The sequence below is a fragment of the Micropterus dolomieu genome, linkage group LG23 (genome assembly GCF_021292245.1).
Source record: "Micropterus dolomieu isolate WLL.071019.BEF.003 ecotype Adirondacks linkage group LG23, ASM2129224v1, whole genome shotgun sequence".
Taxonomy (NCBI): domain Eukaryota; kingdom Metazoa; phylum Chordata; class Actinopteri; order Centrarchiformes; family Centrarchidae; genus Micropterus; species Micropterus dolomieu.
Window position 1 is genome coordinate 19,676,183 of NC_060172.1, and position 9,179 is coordinate 19,685,361.

Below are 9,179 nucleotides of genomic sequence, written 5' to 3' on the forward strand. Positions count from 1 at the left end.
TTTAATTGGCATTGATGATGATGTCACATGTGCTTATGTGTTAGCGTGATAAAATTCTTCAAACAATACTTAAAGCAAGCATTTCATTCCACATGGAAGCACAATGTGCTGCACAGTGCATGAGCTACCACGGAAGTTGTAGCCACCGTAACTATGTGGATAGTGTAAAGATAAAACATTAGACTAAAGTAAACACAATTAAACCGACACATAAATACAACATTTGAGATAAAAACCATTAAGAAAGTATGAACAAACTAAATTAAGTAAACCTGCTTTGCTCTCTCAGAAGTTCAGGTTTCAGTTTTAAATTACAGTTTCCTTACATGTCATATCAGGATGCAGCTGCTGTGATGTCAAACCGTTCTGGGCAAATAATTACCCTCCACCTCCATTTCAGCCAATTTCCATCAATGAAAAGTAGCCTAAATCAGTCTTATTCAGTAAACATACAGGCGGTTATTATCAACCTGCCTCGAGCATCTTGTAAATGAAACAGAGTTTTGCCATTGTCACGTTAGTCTGTCGTCTAATAGTGCATGTCAAATGTTCTTTAGAACGTTGAACTTTCTGTTCCTTAGCTTTTCCTGGCATATCTTTTTTCCCCTTCAGCTTTCAACACATTTGTTATTAGATTTATTTTATTTTTTTCAATAGAGACAGAATGGACGCAATTAATCAATTCAAAGCTGCGTCCAGGAGCGGTGCCAAAACCGAGATCTTTGGAGGAATTTTCTGTGCCTCAAAATTATTTTGAATCAGAATATCAGATAACACTTCTTATTTCACCTACTGTGACTTTTCTTTGTAGATCGACTTTCACCCTGACAAACATTTTAATCACTGCCCAGGAATATAGAATGATTATACCCAGATTTGTATTGAATTTGCTGTGGATCTTAATGGCCCCAGAAGTTGGATGTTTTCCTGAGTTTCTCTTTCTATTCTTTTCGCTTCTCTTTAATCACAGGTGGAGACTCTGACCTCTAACAAGTCATCCTGCTTTGTAAGACTTAGTGGATGCAAATTAAAAAAAAATTCTCATCTCACAGGGCAAAAATGGGCCACAGGGTGTGTATGCTTGAGTATTTTTGAAGCCTGGATTGTGTGGTGTGTGTGAGCGTGCACTGCAATATGCATTCACACAAAATATGTACAGACACATCTTCACCTTGTTGACAATGTCCAGTTGTCTAATCAGGTCACCTTTAATGCCTTTATCAAAGCTCAGGTCACTTTTGGAAAAAGGCCATGTTGACTCTGTGGTCTGTTACGTTTAATGTTTGACGTCCTGTCTTGCGACATGATAAGATGTGATCTTATGCCTTACAGCAACTTTGTCAAGTTCTTCTCAGGATTGAAATAATATCCCAGATCTTCATATTCAGAGGCTCACCAGGTCCAAGCATGAGAGGTGTCAAGCGGATTGATGTTTTGTTTTGTCTTTGTGGTTTTGTTTTCATTTTTGCAATAGAAAAAACTTTTCTCAACTTGACACCCAGCTGAACTGATGCACTGATTCCCACCCTGAAAACTGTTGCAGACGTGGACAACAAATATGACAAATTATTTCCGTTCAGTAATTTCTACAACAACAGGTCATTAATTTCAGACAGATAGAGAAAAGCAACAGTTATCGATTGTGTTTGCTACAATGACAACTGTCCCTAGCAGATTTTATGAGCTGTAACTAGCTGACTGAATTAAGCTAATGTTAGCTCCGTGAGTTGGTTGGAAACACTGTCACCAGCTGACTTTTTAATGTTTCCAGAAAGACAAGACAAGTTTAAAACAGAACCCTGTGAAGGGTTCTTAAATATGTAGGCTACTTCATACACTTTATGGCTATACCCACATGATATTGTGCTATAATACAAAGACTGAAGCTAACATGTCCCAGGCTAAAAGTCAGCATCCTAGAAGACATGAAGACAAGAAACAGTATTGTAGTATAGCGCTAGTAAGCCCTGTTATCATTATACTTATCAAAGTATGATATGAACAAATGTAAGCTCAGACTCATATTTCAAACATAGGCTATTCGCTTACAATATTGGACAAGCAAGACAGGGGTTCGAATTCATTTGTTGTTTCACTTTTTTAATGGTATAAGAGAAAATCTTTTCAAAACGAGGCCTAATGTGCTTGGTGAGTGTAATGTTTTTTTTTAATTGAAGTTGAAGTGTAAACTTTTCCAAATCCCCCAAAAAACAGGGCTGTTAGGCCAAGCGCAGACACAGGAAACACTTAGGATCCAAACGAAAGACACCAGGCAAAGCAAGTTCAGTTTACTTGCAAAGAACAAAAAAAGGTACAGGCTTACAGTGATAAGCCAGGCAAATGTCCAACAATCTGGGTATGCAGTCCAGAACAAAAGTAACGTAAATCTAACAGGGCACAGACCAGACACAAAATCGAGAGAAATCCAACATGCGTGTAGGGGAAGTAGGCAGAGACGCTTTACAGTGAACAAGGACGAACCAACAACAGACACTGGGAAACACACAGTTAAATACACAAAGAGGGAGGTGATTAACTAGGTACATGAAATGACGCGACACTACACACGAAACAGTTGTTGTTTGTTATTATAAAGATAGAAATTATAAAGACAAAGAATATTGGCGAAAGAAAGGATTAGCACACGCAGGTAGCAGGGATTGTCCGTGTCACAGAGAGAGCTGGAGGTGAGTAAAAAGTGTTGCAGTGAAAAAGTAGCTGCCTGCTCTGCCAGCTGCCTGCTCTCATTGGCTGGATGTGGGTGTGGATGTGGAGTTGGCTGACTCGCTGTCGTTGAGTAGTTCACACATAACACCTGGTGACCACCGATCGATCGCTGATTTACCCCTCATTCAGAAAATCGTTTAGTGTGAACAAGGCTTAAGCAATGACACCACCCTGCAAACTCTTTACATACTTTTGCTCTGACAACAGACCCTTGCACACTGTTGTAACAGCCAACATTTGACAGGGCTTCCATGACCTGTTATGGTTGCTAAGTTATCACTTGCACTTTGGGGGGGTTCAGTTTCAAACATAGTCATATAAACAAACAGCACATTGTATTATCCTCATATTAAAATTGGTACTTTCCATTTTAGGGTGATCCACAGGAAAAAAATCGGTGTACAAAGCCTGACTTCTACCTTTCAAAGTACTGTGCCTGATTGTTTATGTTTTCAAAGAACCTTGGAAATGTAATGGCATCTTTGCTGCACACGTGTTTTATTGTTGTTTTCAAGGCACCCACAATGATCAGCTGCTGTAACACAGCATTTGTTCACTTCAATTCTCCAGCCTGTTTGTTTGTGGGTTTGTTAGGTGCAGTGGAGCGTGATGCATTTAGTTTCATGGTGAAACCAGCCACCTGGCTAACCTGTTGTTAATAACCCAGGTGTAGCTAAGTAGGATGTGCACTAAGCTTTATTCCCCACCATTTCACAAAATCAATGGACCTCTCCAATTGAAAAGGATTTGTCACTTCATCCTCAAGGGTTCCTGAGTTTTAACTGCTGAATATATAATAGTTTTTCGGGCCCCATCCACACTACTCCGTTTTAGTTTACAAACGAAGAATTAAAACGAATACGATCTCCACCCACACCAGCGTTTTAGCTGCATTTTGGAGTTGATCTCCGTCTACATTAAAATGACTGAAAACGCACATCTATTGGCCGTTCAGGTACACTGGGCATGTGCCTGCCGGTGTAAACATGAAGCAGATGGTCTCTTCCTGGTTACAGAAGATTTGGCGAAAGAAAAAATAAACACAGACGAAGAAGTTTTTCTTTTTTGCATGCACCAATAAGGAGCTGGGACTGTTACTGATTAAACACGGGAGTGTGCCAGCGGAAAACAGACTGGGAGTCGTTGCACAGTACAAGTGTAGGCAGATAAGTGTTATTTGCACGGTACATAATATTTTAATAAAAATACCATGTCAAAAACCCGGTCAGTAGCATTGTGTTTCTACTTTGCATGACTTCTAAGACACAATCAGAGAACCAAGCGAGAGCGGCTGCGTCATCATTTCTAAAGTCCTCCATTTTGGCCCGTCTATACTAAAACGCCCTCCGGAGTTTTGAAACGCAAAATGGGGTCGGCAGCGCTTCTAAACTTCTCTGTTTTAGGTCTTCGTTTTCGCCATTGTAGTCTGGACGGGAGGTGCAAAAGGTTTTAATTTGAGAACGCAGTAGTGTGGATGGGGCCTCAGACTACACTTAAAATGCTTTATCTGGTACCTTCTCCAGAATGTGTGCGGTGTTTTGTCCAATAACAGTCCTCTTCTTCACTTATTCTCATGTCACACATTTGTATTTTGTTTTAAATATAATCGCAGTTTTTACACAGGGGAAACGAGTACCAAGGGGCATCAGAGTCACTTTTCTGGCCTAGTTTGGGAATAGACGTGAGGAGGGTCTTATTCATCTATACAAATAACTCATTAAGTGTTAAAGCTGCTTCAAAGAGAGATGAAAAGATGTGTAATACTTCTGAACTTCTGAAAGCTTTGATGTATACCAAAGGAATAATTTGTTGTTCTCAAAGCACGCACATATCCCCTCAAAGATATTACTGACTGGCACTTCCCATCACACTTTTATGACTGCAAGGCGCAACTTAAATTATTATCATGTTATTTATTAACAAACAGCATGGTGCATAATGTGATTCTCATCTTGAGACACGACACAATCAAATCCATGTACACGGAAAACAAGTGCAGCATTAAAATTGGTGACAAACATACTGATTTTTTTACCCAGAGGACAGGCATTTGCCAAGGCTGTAATTTGAGTCCCACACTGTTTAATATCTACATAAACCAATTACCAGTACAGTTGGACCAATGTACAGCAACAGGACTCCAACTACAAAATGGAGTAACCAAGATTTACGCAGATGACCTGGTGCTCACCCACAAAAGAGGGGCTAAAGCAGCAGCTAGACCTCCCAGAACAATACTGCCAGAATTGGAATCATGATCTTTCAGAAAAAAAACAAAAAATACAAAAACAGACATCATTTCACTTTGGGTAACACCACCCTAGATCACACAATGAACTATACCTACCTGGGCCTTCAAATCACAGCTTCCAGGAACTTCTGTACAGCAGTGAATGCACTAAACGATAAAGCTCGTAGAGCTCTCTGTGCAATTAAACAGAAATTCTATAATATAAAGTATCCCAATTTTTAATCCCAAAATTTGTGTAAAATGTTTGACAGTGTTATTAGGCCGATTGCGCTCTATGGAAGTGAAGTTTGGGGTCCACTTAGTCATCAAAACTACAACAGATGGGAGAAGCATCCCATTGAAACCCTACATGCAGAATTCTGCAGAAACATCCTGTACATTCAAAGAAAGTCTCCTACAAATGTGTGTAGGGCAGAATTAGGGCGGTTAACACTGATAATAGACACCCAAAAAAGAGCACTAAATTTCCTGATGCACCTCAGATCAAGTCCCCCAGACTCCCTCCAATTCAAGGCTCTTGAAAGAGTCCCTTAAGCCAGCTAGTCCTAAAACTAACAAATCTTACAACCTGTCACACACACCTTTCTCAAGCCATCACTGCTATAAAAACACCAATTAGAGTAAACCAAATGATCACTCAAAGCAAAAATACTTATTTTGAACATTGGGAGGAAGAGACAAAAAAAACAACACAAAGTAGAATATTATCTGGCCCTAAACAGAGCTTATGAAATGGCTGGATATCTCTCTATTGTCAGAGACATCAGTGACTTACCACACCCTTGCAATGGAGACATAAACAGTTATGGTTACCAGGTGAGGTGGGGACAGAGAAACATTTTCTCCTGAAATGTGATAAATATAGAAGCATGAGAGAGCAATATTTTGAGAGATTCCATCCATTAATAACCAGATTGAAGATAACAATAAATAGGGAATAACCCTGGGAGAAGAACATACGGCAAACCATGCCACCAAGTATGTGTCCTTGTATCACAACCTGAGTGACAGCGAGTGACTCAGCCACTTGCACTTAACATTTGCTGCATGGCATGTTACATCTTGTTGACTTTTATTTGTAGTTTACATTGTATCTGTATTTGTTGTTTTTGGGTTCAAACCCTAATAAAGGGTTGTACACACTGAAAGATCTCTGTGCCAATCACTGGCCATAGATGCAATGCAGTACAAATGGGTTGTTTTGACCAAATGTTAGTGTTTTTATTTTTATTACTGTTGAATTATTAACCCCAATAAAATATAGTTATTTTGACCTTGTGTTAAACACATCAAGCTCAGGTTTTACCCTAAAATTGTCTCTAATATATTATTAGTTGTACAAAACATATTTAATATGTTGTTGATAATTCTGCGAAGTCTGTGCTGCAGCCATCTTCACTTCTTGCTTGTTTTTTGGGGTTGTTGCCTTTAGTTTTGTCTTAAGCAAGGGAAACTCACTGTTAAAATGTTAACCTCATACTTACCTGCATACTAACTCTGTAATTTCAGATCCTGCCTAGCATTTCAATCTCTCCTGACCTGCAATAACCCCTGTTCCTGCCATTCCCCACCACCTGGTGCCATTTATTTGTACATTAATTGGTCTTCATTTATGTAAATAGAGGCCCTAATCAAATTGCTTAATCAAATTGTTTTTAGTCTTCATTAAGCAGAAGATCATACTAACAGCCAGACAGCAGCTTACTACACTACACAAGAGCCACAGGGTCTAAATAAACATTCGGTGGGGAAAAGTGCACCACTAATGTCACTATGCAGGCTGGATAGCTGCTGCTTAGCTGCAGCACATTTAACCACAAGTAAACCTACCTGCAAATATCACTTTGGTCCATTTAGATGTTCGTGTGGTTCTTACCCTTCAGATGGCCTGTACAGTAAAGGCCCGTTTATACACCTACATAGGGTCTACGTGCGTACCTACGCCGTAGGCTACGCACGTAGCCATGCATTTATTCATGTGCGTAGGTGTGTCCGTCTTTCTGCAATTACACCCTCAAACACTAGTCTGCAGTAGTGCTACAGCGTCCACTGTGTTGACTTTTGCCGGCCGAGCAGGCTAACCTCCGGTTTAGCTCTCCGCTAACGTAAATGGGGGTAAAATTGTAAACGTGCGGCTGGTGTAGCCTTTTCAAATGTTACCGACCGAATGGATCACATTCTGATAGCGAAATGAGTAATTTCGCTCGGGTTGCGACGGTCAAATATATTGATTCACTGTGTTACAGCCGCCGTTTTGGCCATTAGTAAATGTTACTTCAAAGCGCGGGATACTTCTGGTCAGCTCTGAGGCATTGCGAGGCTACCCAGCCGACCAATCACAGAGCTTACAGTCCGCGTCAACTCAACGTGTAGTTACATTTTTGAGGAGATGCACGTCAGGCGACGGCATAGCCTCTGCGTAGCCCCGTAGCCTACGCCGTCACATACGCCGTCGATTTGACGCAGAAGTATAAATTGCACTTAAGCCAGCATCGATTTCTTTACTTTGCCTCTCGGTCAAAAATAGACAACGACACGCCCCTCCAGCCACTGAGATGATTATTTCTGATATTTCCTTTTTATTAATAAAAAACTTTATATTTACATAGTTTGACAATACATTTAGAATCAATTTAATACACATAACACTTTTCACTACAAAAAGGAAGATTAAATGCATCTTCAACTGGACTGATTCCACTTGTAATGTTTGGCTGCATGGTAGAAGGAGGAGACATGGAGTGCAAGGGTGACTTGTTGCATAAATATATCACAAAAAAACAACAACTAGGAAACTAAACACAAACTATTCAAATTATCATCACAAACTGACACCAAAAAAAACAAAAACTAGGCCCATTACTGTTGGGCTCTAGCACATGCTGCCCTTCCAGGCCAAAGCCGTTCTCCCCTGAGGAGACTCTGCCTTCTGCCTTTACACTGGAAGCCCCTCCAGTATAGCACTATGATGCTAGTCCATATGCTAATGCCAATGGAAATGCAAATGATAACAGTGATGCTAATGTCCTGCACTAGTTATCATATGTTCATGCAGGTATAATTTTGTTTTATTCTAAACTGTTTTCTGCATTGCAAATGTTCTTTCTTGCTCCCAGCTGCATAAGAGATTAGAAAATAGTTTCCTTTTTAATTTCCTTAGAAAAAAAATGATTGTATTGTACAAATTTAACATTAGCCCTTAGAAAAATATGCTTCAATGGAAATATTTCTGCAAGTGTCTCTATGTATTCAATGCACACTTTGCAACAAATCAGTCTATTTAAACCATCACCTTAGGGGTGGCTGTGGCCCAGCTCCATCATTCACTAATAAAAATGTGGTGGTTCGATCCCCCTCTCCTCCAGTCTGGGCAATTTCTTGCAACCACAAGACTTTCAACCACAAATTGTTCCTTGAGGCATTGCCACAAGTGTATGAATGTGTGTGAATGATTCTTTCTCATGTGCAATTGGCACCATGCATGGCAGCCATTGTGTGAATGGGGGGAATGTCACCGATGTACCGATCAGTCATAACATTATGACCACATGTCTAATATTGTGTAGGTCCACCAAAACATTCCTGACCCATTGAGGCATGGACTCCACTATACCTATGAAAGTGTGCTGTGGTATCTGGCTCCAAGACGTTAGAAGCAAATCCTTTATGTCTTGTAACTTGCGAAGTGGGGCCTCCATGGATCGGACTTGTTTGTCCAGCACATCCAACAGATCTGGGGAATTTGGAGACCAAGTCAACACCTTGAACTTGTTGTGTTCCTGAAACCATTCCTGAAGCATTTTTGCTTTGTAGCAGGGCACATTATCCTGCTTAAAGAGGCCACTGCCATCAGGAAATATTGTTTCCATTAAAGGGTGTATAAGGGCTGCAACAATGCTTAGATAAGTGGTACGTGTCAAAGTAACATCCACATGAATAGCAGGACCCAAGCTGCCAACAGTTGCTATCAGAAAGCTTTGTGGAGAGGAAAAAAATTACACTCGCACGGCACTCACCCCTGCAAATCGTTGCATCAGCTGTTCATTCAAAGGGCTAATTAACACTCTGCTTTACTTTACCGATTTAACTTTGCTTTGTGAATAATCTGTTTGGGCACTGGCATTCTGTCTGTCAGCTTGCTGCTAATGTCTGCTCTTCGGCTACTGTTTTTTCTCTCTCTCTCTCAGAGGAGTATTTTAAT